At 44.8% G+C, this 15297-nt stretch overlaps 1 pseudogene across 1 annotated transcript; it reads right to left on the bottom strand.

Moving 5' to 3' along the window:
- Positions 1-12696: 12696 nt before the first annotated feature.
- Positions 12697-13593, bottom strand: LOC311368111 (annotated as a pseudogene). Its single transcript has one exon. The product of its transcript is annotated as an uncharacterized misc_RNA (transcript).
- Positions 13594-15297: the final 1704 nt, after the last annotated feature.

Here is a 15297-nt window from a genome sequence, read left to right as displayed (position 1 = left end):
TCAATTTCATATCTGCTGCAGCTACACGGAGGTCTCTAAACAGACGAATAGACGGTGAGACCCACAATAGTCCTGCGCTGAGAACACGTCCAGCCAAAACAGCCAATGACACACCGACACCAACACCGGAAGAGCTAGCAGTATTCTACCGGGAAATCAGCACGACAGGGACAAGATCAGCAATTTTGAGTGTGCTACCCGAATACTGCGATGAGTTCAGAGACCCTATTCGGCCCATCCGCAGCTTACAGTCTCTGGCTAATGGAAGCGGCCTTGATAGGAGTGACTTGCCTGCACTGCAGAAGCACTGCCAGACCATAGGGAGCATTGCTGATGTGTCTGAGGAACAGGCAGTGCAGATAGAGAGAAGGACGCGGGGACAGCACAACTCATCACTTTGGTTTGCTGCACGGGCTGGAAGAATCACAGCCTCCTCAATGCATTGTGTTTATGCAACAGACATTAGTTCACCAGCACCCTCCACCATAAAGAGGGTTTGTTATCCTACACGTGGGCCGGGAACAGCAGCCACCAGTTGGGGCATCAAACATGAGGAGACAGCGAGGCAGGCATACACTGCCCAAACAAAGGATCAGCACACCGATCAACAAGTGGAAACTTGTGGGTTTTTTGTCAACCCGGCCTTCCCACAGGTAGGAGCATCGCCAGATGCCATTGTTACTTGCACTTGTTGTGGGAAAGGCTGCATAGAAGTGAAATGCCCCGCGAAGTACAAGGACAGCACAATCCTTGGTGCGTACTCATCAGATGACCGCAACTTCTGTCTGCATGCTGTTGATGGTCAGGTGCACCTCAAGAAGAACCACCAGTACTACACCCAGGTCCAGACCCAACTGTTTGTAACAGAGAGTGCCTACTGTGACTTTGTAGTGTGGACATTGAAGGACTGTGTGATTCTGCGCATAGCTCCAGACAAAACATTTTGGAATGCACGGCTTCAGAAGGCACAGGACTTCTTTGTGAAGGTGGCTCTCCCTGAACTTGCGGTGCAATATTTCTCGATACCACCTACCTCCCAAGCATCACCTAGCCCCAGTGTGCTTCGTGAACTACAGCCACAGACCGTGGTGGAGGCCAAGGAATTGTACATCCATGCACATTTCTTTTTGATTTCTTTATTGCTATTTTTAAATGTTTATTTTTAAATGCACATTGTTCTTTTGCACTGTTTACTGTTTCAACCTTTTGAAATGTTGCACTGTCAATTTCTATTTATTCAATTTATAGTTCTATTTCTATTCTAACAGTTCTCAATAAATAATGTTACGCCATATCATGTTGTTTCAAGAATTTATTTCAACACGAAACAGTAAGGAGGCACTCAAACAACACTTTTACACATATTTGTTAAGGCACAGCAAACAGTGACAATCTTATCCAACGGCATTAGGTTTTCACCCTCACATTTGATGAGCATGTTCACAGGTACAGTGGAGTGTAAGAATTTAAATTTGTTGCGCACAACACCAATCACCCTCTCAACATGAATCCTGAGATGTGCTATGGCCCTAGTCTCCTCCACATCTTTTGCATCCAGCTGTGCACGACCCCTTGTGAACGTAGGTACCTTAACTTCAGCACACATCATACCCACACTTTCCCTGATATTAAAGCCCCTATCTGCCAGCACAATGTCACCTGGCAACAGTTTGTTGAGGAAACCACTTTGCTCTGTTGGACACAGCCGTGCATACATCACTCCAAGGGTATGGTGAAAGGCATCACTGACTTGTCCTGTGTACCCGAAACAGATGGCTGATGTGCTTTACTGGCAGGTCTAGTCTGAGGCGCATTAGAGTCAACAGGACAAGCTGGAAGGGTGAGAGTTTCTTCATCCTACCTTGAGGCAGATATGGGGTGAGACTGCATAGAAGTGTCTGAAACATTACATAGCTTGCAAGTCCTGTGTAATACTTCACTATGTTATCATCACCACTCAGAAAGTTCTCATTCATCCGGTACTCATCAAGCTCCTCCTTCAGCTTTCTGTTTTCCTCCAAAAGACTGTTGATTACATCTCCTCTAGATGTGCAGAGTCCACATTCCAGGTCCTGTGCTGGGGATGGCGGTCGCTGGTCCTGTGCTGGGGATGGCGGCCACTGCTCCTCTGTCGGGGATGGAGGCCGCTGCTCCTCTGTCGGGGATGGAGGCCGCTGCTCCTGTGCTGGGGATGGCGGCCGCTGCTCCTCTGTCGGGGATGGAGGCCGCTGCTCCTCTGTCGGGGATGGCGGCCGCTGCTCCTCTGTCGGGGATGGCGGCCGCTGCTCCTCTGTCGGGGATGGCGGCCGCTGCTCCTCTGTCGGGGATGGCGGCCGCTGCTCCTCTGTCGGGGATGGCGGCCGCTGCTCCTGTGCTGGGGATGGCGGCCGCTGCTCCTCTGTCGGGGATGGCGGCCGCTGCTCCTCTGTCTGGGATGGCGGCCGCTGCTCCTGTGCTGGGGATGGAGGCCGCTGCTCCTCTGTCGGGGATGGAGGCCGCTGCTTCTCTGTCGGGGATGGAGGCCGCTGCTCCTCTGTCGGGGATGGAGGCCGCTGCTCCTCTGTCGGGGATGGAGGCTGCTGCTCCTGATGCTCTGCCAGCGGTGGCACTTGCTCCTGGCGCTGGGTCCTGCTGCGCATTACATGCCGCTGATATCTCGCTCCATCTGTTGGCTTGACATCACTGTGGCCTAACCGCAAAGATGGTGTCCAGTCAGGGTGGTTCTCCACCATCTCATATGATGGTTTACCTAGAACAGAATAATTAGATTATGAAAACTCAATGTAATCAATGCTTTAATTACAATCAATGCTTTAATGCAATGTACAATGTACAATCAATGCTTTAATGCAATGTACAATGTACAATCAATGCTTCAATCAATGCTTTAATGCAATGTAATCAATGCTCTAAGCTTTTACAGAAAATGTGTTAGTTAAGCTCAAAACAATCATGGGAAACACTAATGTCATGAACTGAATCTCTAGTTTTGTTTAAAACAACATTAATGGTTGGGCCATCGAGTGAGGCATTGGAGCAGTTTTTAACGCAGCAGTTGCTTCCAGGCATTGTTAAAACAGTAAAGAATTTCAACAACCTCCTCTGCTAGCAGCTACCATGTCAACAATAACGCAAAGCTCAGCTGCACTCGGAGGGGCGTACCTACCAACATGGCGGAAAGGGGGGGGCTTACACGGCTTACTGTGCCGTGACGTCAACTCCTCATTCCTAAATGAGAACACAATTCGGTGTTTAGCTAGGCTAGTTGCACACGTCTTTTTTATGTAGACTAGCCTAGTCAAGGCCTGCGGTTCGATGAATACTTTTCTATTAGATGTAGGTACCCAATGTGTTCGCGTTATCCATACAGCATGGCCTTTTCATGCATTTTAATTGCCCATAGATAGGCTACACCAGCGGTCCCCAACCACCGGGCCATTCAGCTCTTAGCAGATCTTAGCTAGATTCCTGACCGGGCCTATGGCCGGCGGCGGAACCCCGACCGCCGAGCCCACCGGCGGCGGAGCTAAGATCTGAATATTAGCCCCAGCTTGATGATTCGGATCTTAGATTATGGTAGGTGAAAGTTTGGACCCCTGGGCTACACTATCCATTGGAAATTGACACAGTTTCTCGTCAGTGAGTTCGCCTTAGCACTACAGGCATCATGCACGTGATCAGACCACCAGAGTTGTTGGTCGTAGCACATTGAGACTAGTGCCGCGGTCAGTCGACCGCCTATTTATTTTTGTTCTCCCGTCAAACGGCTCACTGTAAGTTCACCTCCGCACAAGTCTGTGCGCGCCCTGCTGGTTAATATGCTATCCTCTTTCTTCCCCCTCCCCCCGCCTTCACTGCTTTGATATGAAAAATGGCTGAGGCAGGTGAGTCCTCCGAATCAAGTCGAGTATTTCAGGCCAACTGGTAAAGGAGTGTCACGGCTTTCAAACACACAAACCATAAAGCCTATGGACGCCTCAGAACGGACTAGTCAACGCGCTGCGGCATCACTCGGGCAGGTTGGTGTGTGTGTGTGTGATTTCAAAGTAACAAACTCAAAGCCGATGCATGCGTCCAAAACTATTCGTTCAAAACCAAATAAACAACAAAAACAGCGTCCCTTATTCGCTTTAAATACTTTATTTACCGCGCCGTATTAATTCCCAAGTTTTGAAAAGAAAAGAAAGTATTTGAAGCGAATAAGCGACGACACACACGCACGAACACACGTGCACGCACGTTCAATCACGCAAGCAGGCACCCACTACAACCTGGAGAGGCTGTAAATGCTTTTAAAAATGATAATGGCTATAGACAATTTTTGACAGGTTACAAATTCTCCCAATTTACTTACTATTCCTCTGTACATATTTGTTTTTTCCTGCATTTTACGGATTTGTGAGGAGTTTTTCTGTATTACAAACAAAGATCTACTCGGAACATTCAGAGCTGCTGTAGAAAAATATGCGCCCCCTACTGCTGAGTTTGTACCACCGCGCCCGAAAAACAGAGTTTGGCAAGGATACTGAGAAAGCTTGATGATGAGGTGTGTGCACAGTACAGTACCAAACAATACTTTTGCCCAGATGAAATTCAATCTGTTGAATTACAATTAGTGTTGCTATTATTAGAGCTATCTTTCTGTTTTTTCTTTTTTTCTTTGAGACCACCAACGTCAGACACGGCAAAGAAGCAGCCATGAAAGGACTTCCTGTGTTCCTGTGTGAAGATCCTAATCTACTTTTCAAGCAGTGTCTTGTAAGTATTAATGGTCATTAATATAAATTTTACAAGCATAGAGATACAATTGTAAAATGAAGATACTGTAATTGAAAATACTAGAAAATCTGAAAGTTTATTTCTGTTTCGCCCTCGGACTGCTTGAGAGAGGGAAGGGAAGTTAATTGCCTGTCTTATATAAAAGCTTATTGGTTGTGAAGTGAGTCCCTCTAGCACATTTGACAGGGGTTTCAGATTATACCATGAGGAAGATGCTGCTTTGATATACAGGTTGTTGTCGGCAGATGTTAGACCGAGGCTACCTGCTTTGGCTAGAACTAGGGGGCTAGATCACAGCCATATCACTCACCACCTGTCAGGTCATTCTTTTGATACTAGTGATTAGGTCTAGGCCTCTACAGGCTACAAGCTATTATTTTTCTTACAGTCCGAGTGAAATGTTCTGGGCCACATAACTATAAGGGTGATATACTCTTCTACATTGGGTTGGAACCATTTCCTTGGTTTTGTGGACATTGCAGGTTATGCTGGTGAGCTGGCACGCATCTCACAGGGGTGAATTATACCATAGATAGATAGATTATACCATGAGGGAAGATGCTTTTATTGAGCTGGCTCCTCTTTGCTCTTTTATCTGTTTAAATGTGCGCTATGCATGATGGTGGAAGTTCAGTTTGTATTATTTGTTTAAATTTCTTGGTTGATGCTTTTGCCCAACAGAACGTAGAGTAGGTTTAAAGTTTAGGATCACTTTGAATGTTCTTGTTTTCAATGGAAACACACATGAGTTATCCTGCATAGGAAATATAGGAGACCAAACCCTGTCTTTATTCATTTTTTCCAGATTCATATGGCGGTCTTATCATGGTAAACTAGCTCATTGTCAGGTGTTTAACAGCGACACACACTCGGAGACAGTAAAGAAAGACGGGTCCGAGCTGCTACGCGTGTTTGATGTGCTCTCACCGTTCTCATGCACACAATTGTTTTTTTAATACATAAATTAAAGGCTTGCGGTTTGTCCAGGATGCGGCCTATATGCGGGAAATTACGGTAGTGTAGTTTACATAGTTTTCATAGTTATCAGCCTACATGCTGCTGAGAAGACCAGAGTTTTTTTACAACACCCTCAGGGGTCGCATAGCTATTGGATCATGAGGAGATATTAGCTGAATGCTAGGAAATGTTATTTGTTTAAAGGTCCCATGGCATGCTATTTTATGGATGCTTTAATAAAGGTGTTAGTGGGCCCCTAATACAGTACTTGAAGATGTTTAAGAAATTCAGCCTTGGTGCAGAGTTACAGCCACTACAAGCCAGTCCCACAATGAGCTCTCCACAAACGTGCCGTTTTTAGAGGCGGATCAAGGTGAAGGGTGGGGGTGTGGCCCTGAGCAGCTTGCAGCCACGGTACCATGCGCTAGTGTTTACAGTGGAACACTGAACACTCCGGGTGCTCCGGCGGGAGTTCTGGAGCTTTATATCTAAATAATATCATATTATATTTAGATATCTATATAATATATATTACATTCCTCATATATTACATTCCTCCATATATGACATGGAGGAGAAAAGGATTGTTGCCCAGGATTGTCCGTCGGAGCCCCGAGGAACGCTGGCCGCCCCCGGGGCTGCCCGTCCAGCCCTGCTGCCACGGCAGCGGTCCATCGGAGCCCCGCTGCCTGCTGGCCACCCCCGGGGCTACCTGCTGAACGCTGGCCAACCCCGGGGCTGCCCGCCCAGCCCCACTGCCCGCTACAGCGGGGCTCCGACGGACAATCCTAGCTGTGTGTTCACACCGCACTTCGCCCCGCGACACGTTTCAATGTTAAGTGAACGTAGAGACGCGTATCAGGCGAAACTTTTTGTCGCCGGGACCCGCGACAAGATTTGATTGACGGGGCGACAGTTTTCCCCAAGACGGGCGGGCGCGTTCACGTGGATTTTGTCTCGCGAATGAGCGACAGATTTCGCAGAAGTTGAAATATTTCAACTTTTTCGCGGCATTCGCGTTGAAACAGCCAATCAGCGTTCACTGCCTGTGGGTAACGTGGGTGAAGTAACGTAAAACAGCCAATCAGCGTTCACTCCCTGGGTGACGTCAAATAACAGCCAATCAGTTCACTCCCTGGGTGAAGTAACGTAAAACAGCCAATCACCGTTCAACCGTTCAGTGAACCGCAGCTTGGAGGAGAAAGTGATTGTTGCCGTTTGTGACTCCCGGAGCTCTATATCTATATATAATATATAAATATCTATATAATATAATATATACGATATATATAATATCATGGCACAAAGTGGTGTGCGCCTCCGGATTATATTATTAACCCATAAACGACGGGCATTCCGACGTCTCTCCCTCTTCCACAACAGGTACAGACACACATCTCGGCCATGGTTGATGAGAATGAATTGGCATGAATGACCGTTGGCAGGCAAAACGCTCCGCGGCAAAATTCGCCCCGCGACACGTTAAGTGCACACATTAAGCACAGCGACAGATTTCGCTGAGTCGCGCTACAACATTCGCTGAGTCGCGCGAATCGGCGAAATTTGTGTCTTTTGGTGTGAACGCACAGTAGGAAACAATCCTTTTTTCCTCCATGTCGCGGTTCCCAATTCCTTCTCAACCAACCCGACGCAGTCTAGTCTTTTCACCAAATGGGAGCTACATGCAAGCTTGCGTTATTGTGTTGCATGTTATGCGCCATGAAGGCCGCCTCATACCTCCGGATCCGGACGAAATTTGTCCGTCCGTACTAAACGTTGTCTCCGGGACTACCCTTCATACCTCCGTCCGGTTTCAGTGTTATAGATGTTACGCAAAACAACCTCTAGAGGGCAGTGACTGTCGTGTATAAAATGACCGGCATCGACAATGCAAACATGGTATCTGTAGAGGAGATGATTATGCTCTGTGTCATCTGGCACAAAGTGTACGTGGAGGTGGCATGTGGCACCCCTCACCAACCTGCAGATTCTCTGCTCAAAATTTAAATTCAAAAAAGTTTTATTGGCATAAAAAATATACATTTGCATTGCCAAAGCAGGTGTACAATAAAATTATAAGGTCAAGTATATAGTATAATATAAGTGTAAAACGTTAAATACAAAATATATATACATATCAGTTATTATAGGCCTACTACTCTCGTGGTTGGGACTTCTGCCTCTACTGCCGCCTCGATCTCCGGTGGTAGTGCTCCGGTTTGTCCGGAGCACTCCGGATTCGTAAGCTCAGAGGCGACGGACCCACTGACGGACGACCTCCAGGACAAGACAAAAGCGTCCGTATCCGTATTTACCATAGGGTGTGAATGGGCCTTTACACCAACAGCGGAACGGTTATCCAAATAACAAAGAACACTTGCGTTACAGTGTGTATTCACACACACACATGTGGCGCTCGCACGGTCCTAGCTCATTGTCTCATTGGCAGGCCAAATTCTCTGGGAGGGCCAAGCAGAGAAAGGGGAGGTAACATGGCCCCATATGACGTCATATGGGGCCGGAAGCCAAATCGAAGCGTTTCAGCGATCCTTTTTTCAAAGACGGCGCAAGATAGCTACTTCTCGGTTTACACCTAACGCAATTTTTAGCTACTGGGGGACCATAGGGAGGCTAGGGGAACTCGACTTAATGTTAGAAAACCTCAAAGTGAACATTTTTAAATGGCTTATAATTCATAGGGCTCCTTTTTAGGTATAGGCCCATTTGATTGTTGTTTCTGCTGATCAGGTGCACCAACCCATTGCAGCAGCAAATTTGATGATGGAGGTGTGATTGCTGCTCTGCAGCGGGTGCATCACATAGCCCTGGGCAGAGCCGTATATAGAGAGAGTTCCAACTGAAATCATGGGTGCCATCTTGTAGACCCAAGTCAGCTCACTGTACAACGTCTGCCAATGGAACGAAGATGGGATGTTGCAACAAATCGCTCATTATCATCATAAACTGTTTGTGAATGTTAAAAGCTTTCTCATACTTTGCTAAAATATAAACGCTTTTACAAATATATCACGTTGAACGTCTCGAGAAGACAGACAATTATGCATCACCTACAGGGCTCCAGACTAACTTTTTGACAGGTAGCACTGGTGCCACCTAGCTTTTCATTTAGTAGCACCAAAACAAATTAGGTAGCACCATATTTTTCTTTGTAAAGCGTGTTATTAATACATGACCTTATGTTTATGAAAGATTGACAAATAAATAGATAAAGAATAAAAATAAAGATAGATAAACGCCTTAAATTAAGCACATAACATGGAATATTTATATTTACACACACACACACACACACACACACACACACACACACACACACACACAATTCTGTGTGTTTTTATAAGATACCTGGGCATGATGGCATTAAATAATAATTTAATTCTAACGGAAATTATAATTAACCTATAGAGCATTTTTCCATATAGTTATTATCATTTGGCTATATGAGACACACTCCTTACCTTCTGGGCATATATAATCTCGCACTCTTTGGTGGATTTGTCAGTGGAACCGTCAAGCATAAACGAGAGGTAGGGGGCGGATGCGACTTTGTCAGCGGTCTTTCCCTTGAGTGTGTCTGCTATAACTCCCACAAATTGTGCACACGCAGTGTCGTTGGAATATGTGGGGTTGACGTTCAGTCCGTTATTCTTCCATCATTTTGTGAACGGGAGTTCCTCTTTAGCGATGTTGTAGGCGGTGTTAAACTTGATGATCATTTGTTCATTCTCCGTCGAGCGATTGGTCTCATCTATCCGATTAAATGAGGTGGGGAGAGACTGGGAGCTTCATGTGATGCAGCGGTCCCTGCACGTCTTGTGCTTTTGGCTTTCATTGTGTAATTTTAATGACTGAACTGTAGACCCATTTACAAAATGTGTTTTGCCTGCAACGGACAGGCCACATGTCCTGCAGTACACACACCATGGCATGGTTTATCCCTCATAACGCAACCACGGGAACTGCGCCAGCCATTTTTGTTAAACAATACTTTTTTTTTTCTCCCCACTGCCCCCCGCCTCTTTCACCAACCTGTCACTGTCCTCTTCAGAATAAGAATCTGAGATTCTTTTTGCTTCCTCTGCTAACCCTTCTCCAGCACCAACAACAGCCTCATTTGTTTCCTCCTCCGAGACATTTTTCTTCTTAAAATAATCTACTATCGACCGCTTCATATCTGCTCGTCCTCCTGCAAGTAGCACCGGAGCGACCTCATTAAATTTTAACTCGCACCTTAAGAAATTAGGTAGCATATGCAACCTAATAGGTCGCACTCTGGAGCCCTGATCGCCTATCAGTGGAGCCGTGTTCACCTTCTCCGATAGCCGTCGCCGTGTAGCCTACGATTACTTATTGAGACATTGGCTAAAAATTACAACTTCTTGGTTATTTATTTTAATCTAGACTATAAATATTTCCCCTAAACATCAAATTAACCCTTCTCGTAGCCTACTTAGGTGTCATGATCAGACTGTGTCTATTGTTAAAAGTCTGACTGATGACTAATGCCCAAGGGAAAAAAGACCATACACGTATGATTTTGTTAATCAATTAAAGAGTTTTCTCTTTCATAAAAAATGAATCAGACGTTAGCAATATAAAAATAACTTTGGTTACTTCTTAGACTGTAACTTATAATACATTCTGAATGTTTGCATTCAAATCCTAGCAGTACGCAACAATTTGTACAACATTTAAACAACAGACTCTCAGGAAGATCCTCCAACAGGAAAATTCATATTCAATATTCATATTAAAATATCAACAGTGAAATCAGGGAAGAGCCATTAAAACATCTCAAATATTACGGTAAAAGTATACATTTTGTATTAGACAATCTTTAATATCTTTACTTCTTACACTATATAGCGTATAATACATTCTCAATACATTCTGAATGTTTGCATTCAGAGATGGTTCATCTTCAGTCCGTTTCGTTTGGTGGGTCTGCTGGGCGGTGTCGTTGGGGTGAAGACGAACAGTGTTGGGATGGAATTTGGCTTGAGCTTCCTAACACCATCAGCTCTGTGACTCTAACTGTGTCTCATCGAAGTGGTCCTACAAGCGGAGTCAGACATTTTAATGCAATTTCAAAGAGAAAGTAAATGATGGTAATGGATTTTCACAGAATGGCATCTAACCAATGCATAGTTATTGCATGGATTACATAAGCGCTTTGGCACCATGCTGTTTGCACTAGACTCTAGACAAGAGTAACATAAATCTCTCCAGCAAACATGAACTGACCATGTATTATCTGTAACTCGAGAAATAGCTGACCAAGCAATGCTGCAAAAGGGCATTTGTTTGCAATATATCCACATGATTTCCGTGCAAAGTTAATCACAATCTTTCTGACATGCATGAACAAAGACAATGCAGCCGGTGTTTTGAAAGAATGCAGGGTAAAATGCGGCAGTGCAGAAAGATAGCACGTCAAGTAGGCTAGCCTTGCAATGATGTAGTATTAATAGTTGTCATTATTCTAAAAATTGCATAGATTTTCACAGAATGGCATCTAACCAGTGCATACTTATGCATAAAAGCCTGGTGGAAAAATACAGACGGCAGATGCAGGTTGTTTGTCCCGGAGTTCAGTGCTAGCATTAGCATAAAAAAGGCGCAAAGAGCTAGCGAGCATTGTGTAGCTTAACACTACTAGGCTAAGTTCAAATCAAATTCACTTTGGTTAGTACTTTTTTCGAAGCATGCCATGAATTGATGGGGTACAATTATATTTTCCAAATGTGTTTTCTTTACAAAGTCCATGATAGAAATGTTCTTACCTCACACAACAAGGAAAAATTATTCGGCTTCCAGTTCATCCTTCTGACCCTCTGCTCCCACCATTTCCTCCTAGTAGGGTCCTGAGGGAAATGATGCAGACGTTTACCACGTCCGGGCCTTAGAGAGCAACCATAGGCTACACAACACGACATTTTCTTTCGAAAAGTAATGATATTACAGATATATATTCCTCTCTTGTAAGTTGTCGCACTTGCCTTGATAGCATGGTAATGACGATTGATTAATGTTTGGTCTGTAAGATGGCGTACACAAAACACGTGACTACCTTTGAACCAATCCACGACAGAATTGTCCTGAACGTTCTAAACAGAGTTGGCGGAACTCTCTCTATATACGGCTCTGGCCCTGGGAAGCACTTGTGCTGAGGGATAGTGGATGTCACATATTCTACTCTGGCCACCTGTGATCGGTTCTTTTAAGCAATCTTACACAAGATGGCGTTCTTGAATGTCATTGGTACGCAAAGCACAGCCGTAGGAACGAGGCGCTTGCGCCGAGTTCCGAAGTCCTGTGCTTCAAGTACCAATAATGTCATTCAAGAACACCATCGAGTGTAAGATTGCAAATCAATAACACAAACCATCTTCATTATCAACAATATTGTAAAATGTTTTCATATTGTGGGTTAATTTGCCCTCAAATTCAAGCTTTCTGCCCGAGTTCATCTCCATCAGAAAATAGTTCCTATAGTAAAAGCGCCTCGTTCCTACTGCGCAAGTGAAACAATGTAACAGTTGAATGTTGTTATGGAAACTAGGCTCATGAAAGTAGTTTCAGCTAGTTAGCCTAGCAATACTTTCTGTAATTAGGCACATTATTTTTGTCCGTTCTTTCACCAGGCATTTAAACACACTCTAGAATGGGAATTGACCAATCAGAGTGCTTGCTTAAACTTGTGTGTTATTGAATACCACATTAAGTCAGCTTTACAAATTTTCTCATTTTTCCCATGGACAGCACCAGATAGGCTTGAATGACGGGGATATGGATCAGTATACACCGGAATGGTCCTTCAACAACAAAGCTAAAATGACAGACAACTTCATATTGGATATGACAATCCAATTTGAGATGCCTGGCTCCCTAATAATAATAATAAATTTTATTTGTAACGCACTTTATATTTACTAAAAAATCTCAAAGTGCTACAACAGCAACCAAAAAAGAAAAAAAATAGGTTAAAAACAAGAGTTAAAAACAGTTGTTTTGAGCGAGCAGTTACAGATTAAAAGATTTTTTAAAAAGGTACGTTTTTAGGCCCTTTTTAAAGCAATCGATCGACTGTGGAACCCTCAGGTGTTCAGGGAGGGTGTTCCACAGTCGTGGAGCAGAGGAGCAGAAGGCTCGGTCTCCCAGTGTGCGGCTCTTAGTCCTTGGGGGGAGAAGTCTGTGGCTGTTGGTGGAGCGGAGTGAGCGTGCTGAGGTCTGGGGGGTGAGGAGTTCTTTAAGGTACTGGGGGGCGTTGCCATGGATGCACTGGAATGTGAGGAGGGAGACTTTGTAGTTGATCCGAGCGGAGATGGGTAGCCAGTGAAGTGAGTGAAGAATGGGTGTGATGTGCTCATATTTGCGTACTCTCAGCAGGATTCTGGCGGCGCTGTTTTGGATGTGTTGTAGTTTCTGTATGCTCTTGTTGGGAATCCCGCTGAGAAGTGCGTTGCAGTAATCGAGTCTGGAGGAGACAAAGGCGTGGACGAGCTTCTCAGCATCTCTCAAGGTGAGTGTGGGACGGAGTCTGGCTATGTTTCTTAGATGGAAAAATGATATTTTGCAGAGGTGGTTGATGTGGGCCTCAAAGGTTAAATGGGGGTCGAACCTGACACCAAGGTTAGTGACTGTTGATGATAGTGGGATGTCCTTGCCAGAGAAGGTGATGCAGGTTATGGGGGAGTTTCGAATCTGATGGGGGGAACCGATGAGGATGGCTTCAGTTTTTGAGCTGTTCAGCTGGAGAAAATTATGTCTCATCCACGCCTTTATCTCCTCCAGACATGCAGTGAGCGTGGAGAGAGGTGATGTTGCTGATGGTGGTGAATGAGTGTCCGTCCTGATGTATAGTTATGTGTCATCTGCGTAGCAGTGGAAAGATATCCCGAAGTGCCTGATGACTTTACCGAGGGGAAGCATGTAGAGGACAAACAGGATGGGTCCAAGCACCGACCCTTGCGGAACCCCGCAGCCAACAGCATGTGACCGAGACCTTGACCCTCCCATGGCAACGTGTTCTGACCTGCCAGTGAGGTAGGACTCAAACCAGCTCAATGCTGTGCCACTGAGTCCAACAGAGTCGTGTAGACGCTGGAGCAGTATGTGGTGGTCGACCGTATCAAATGCTGCAGATAGGTCGAGGAGGATGAGGAGGGATGATGAACCAGAATCAGCAGCCATCAGCAGGTCATTTGTGACTCTCAACAAAGCTGTTTCCGTGCTGTGGGCGGAGCGGAAGCCAGATTGAAACTTTTCAAAGATGTTGTTGTGTTGGAGATGATCCTGTAGGTGGCCGGCAACTACTTTCTCAAGAACTTTTGAGAGAAATGGCAAATTGGATATGGGCCTGTAGTTTGCAAGTACCTGAGGGTCGAGGGTGGGTTTCTTGAGAAGTGGTTTGATAATGGCTGTTTTTAGTGCAGATGGTAGATGGCCAGTCTGAAGAGATTGGTTTATGACTGTGGTAATCAGAGGACAGAGGGCAGAGCTGTGTGCTTTCACCAGGGCAGTGGGAAAGGGGTCGAGAGCACAGGTGGAGGGTTTCATCCCTTTAATGGTGTCTTGCATCTCAAGTGGAGTGAATTCTGGAAAGGAGCAGAGGGGTAACGTGATATCAGCTGACTACAAGACACTACAAGACATGTAGTGTGTGATGTGAGTTTGAATCGAAAATCATATTTCTTAATGTCCTCAAACAGGAAACTGATCCAGATGACGTGGCTGCCAAGGGAGTCACTGTGGGAATTCTGTATGTCCTGTGTGGCTGAAGCCTCATCCCCCAAGATCCAAAACATCGCACTCATCTTAGAGGAATCCATAGTAGTAAAGGACCTTCCGGATACTCCCATGGCCTACCTTCTCGGCCTCCTTTATATTTCCTATCCGGAGGACCTTAAGTACACCTTTGAAACACGTGTTCCTGGATAATGGCCCAAAATGCTCTGTGTGCGATCTCTAAAGAAAAAGCTTTGTCTTGTCTAAACGTTGCAAAAAGAAAAGTGAAATAAAGAAACAGGTTTTCCCTCTTGGAGTCAGCTCTGATTAGCAGCTGTGAAATTTGACAAGTTCACGTTTTGTGTTGTGTTCTCAGACTAATTGCTGGTTAATAACTCAGAAGTTTGTAAAATGTGTGTTACACCCATTTGTAAGTTATGTAGTTATTGCTAATAAGGAAACGTGAAATTTGACATTGATTTATTTTATTTATATTTTTCTACATTGTTACATTGCTACATTGATTGTTCTAGCAAAATGTTAATGCAGAATGTATTTTCAAGTTAGACCTGTGAAGCCATACGTGTCAAGACAGCTGTGAATGACATGTTATGTGAATTTTAACAGAACTTTTTCATGTTAATTCTCTTGATGCCCATAGTCTTCTCTGACCAGCAGCTGGCAAATTAATGTTTTAAGTGTTTATCACACATTTTATTGTTTTAAATTGTATTTTAGATGCATCTGAGCAGGGATTATTGTTCTAGCATAAGTGTAACTGCAGAATGTTTTTCAAGTTATACCTGAATATTT

This window comes from Micromesistius poutassou, assembly GCF_964030765.1.
Source record: "Micromesistius poutassou genome assembly, chromosome: 22".
In the NCBI taxonomy this organism is placed as follows: Eukaryota; Metazoa; Chordata; class Actinopteri; order Gadiformes; family Gadidae; genus Micromesistius; species Micromesistius poutassou.
This window is presented reverse-complemented; position numbering and strand designations above follow the sequence as displayed.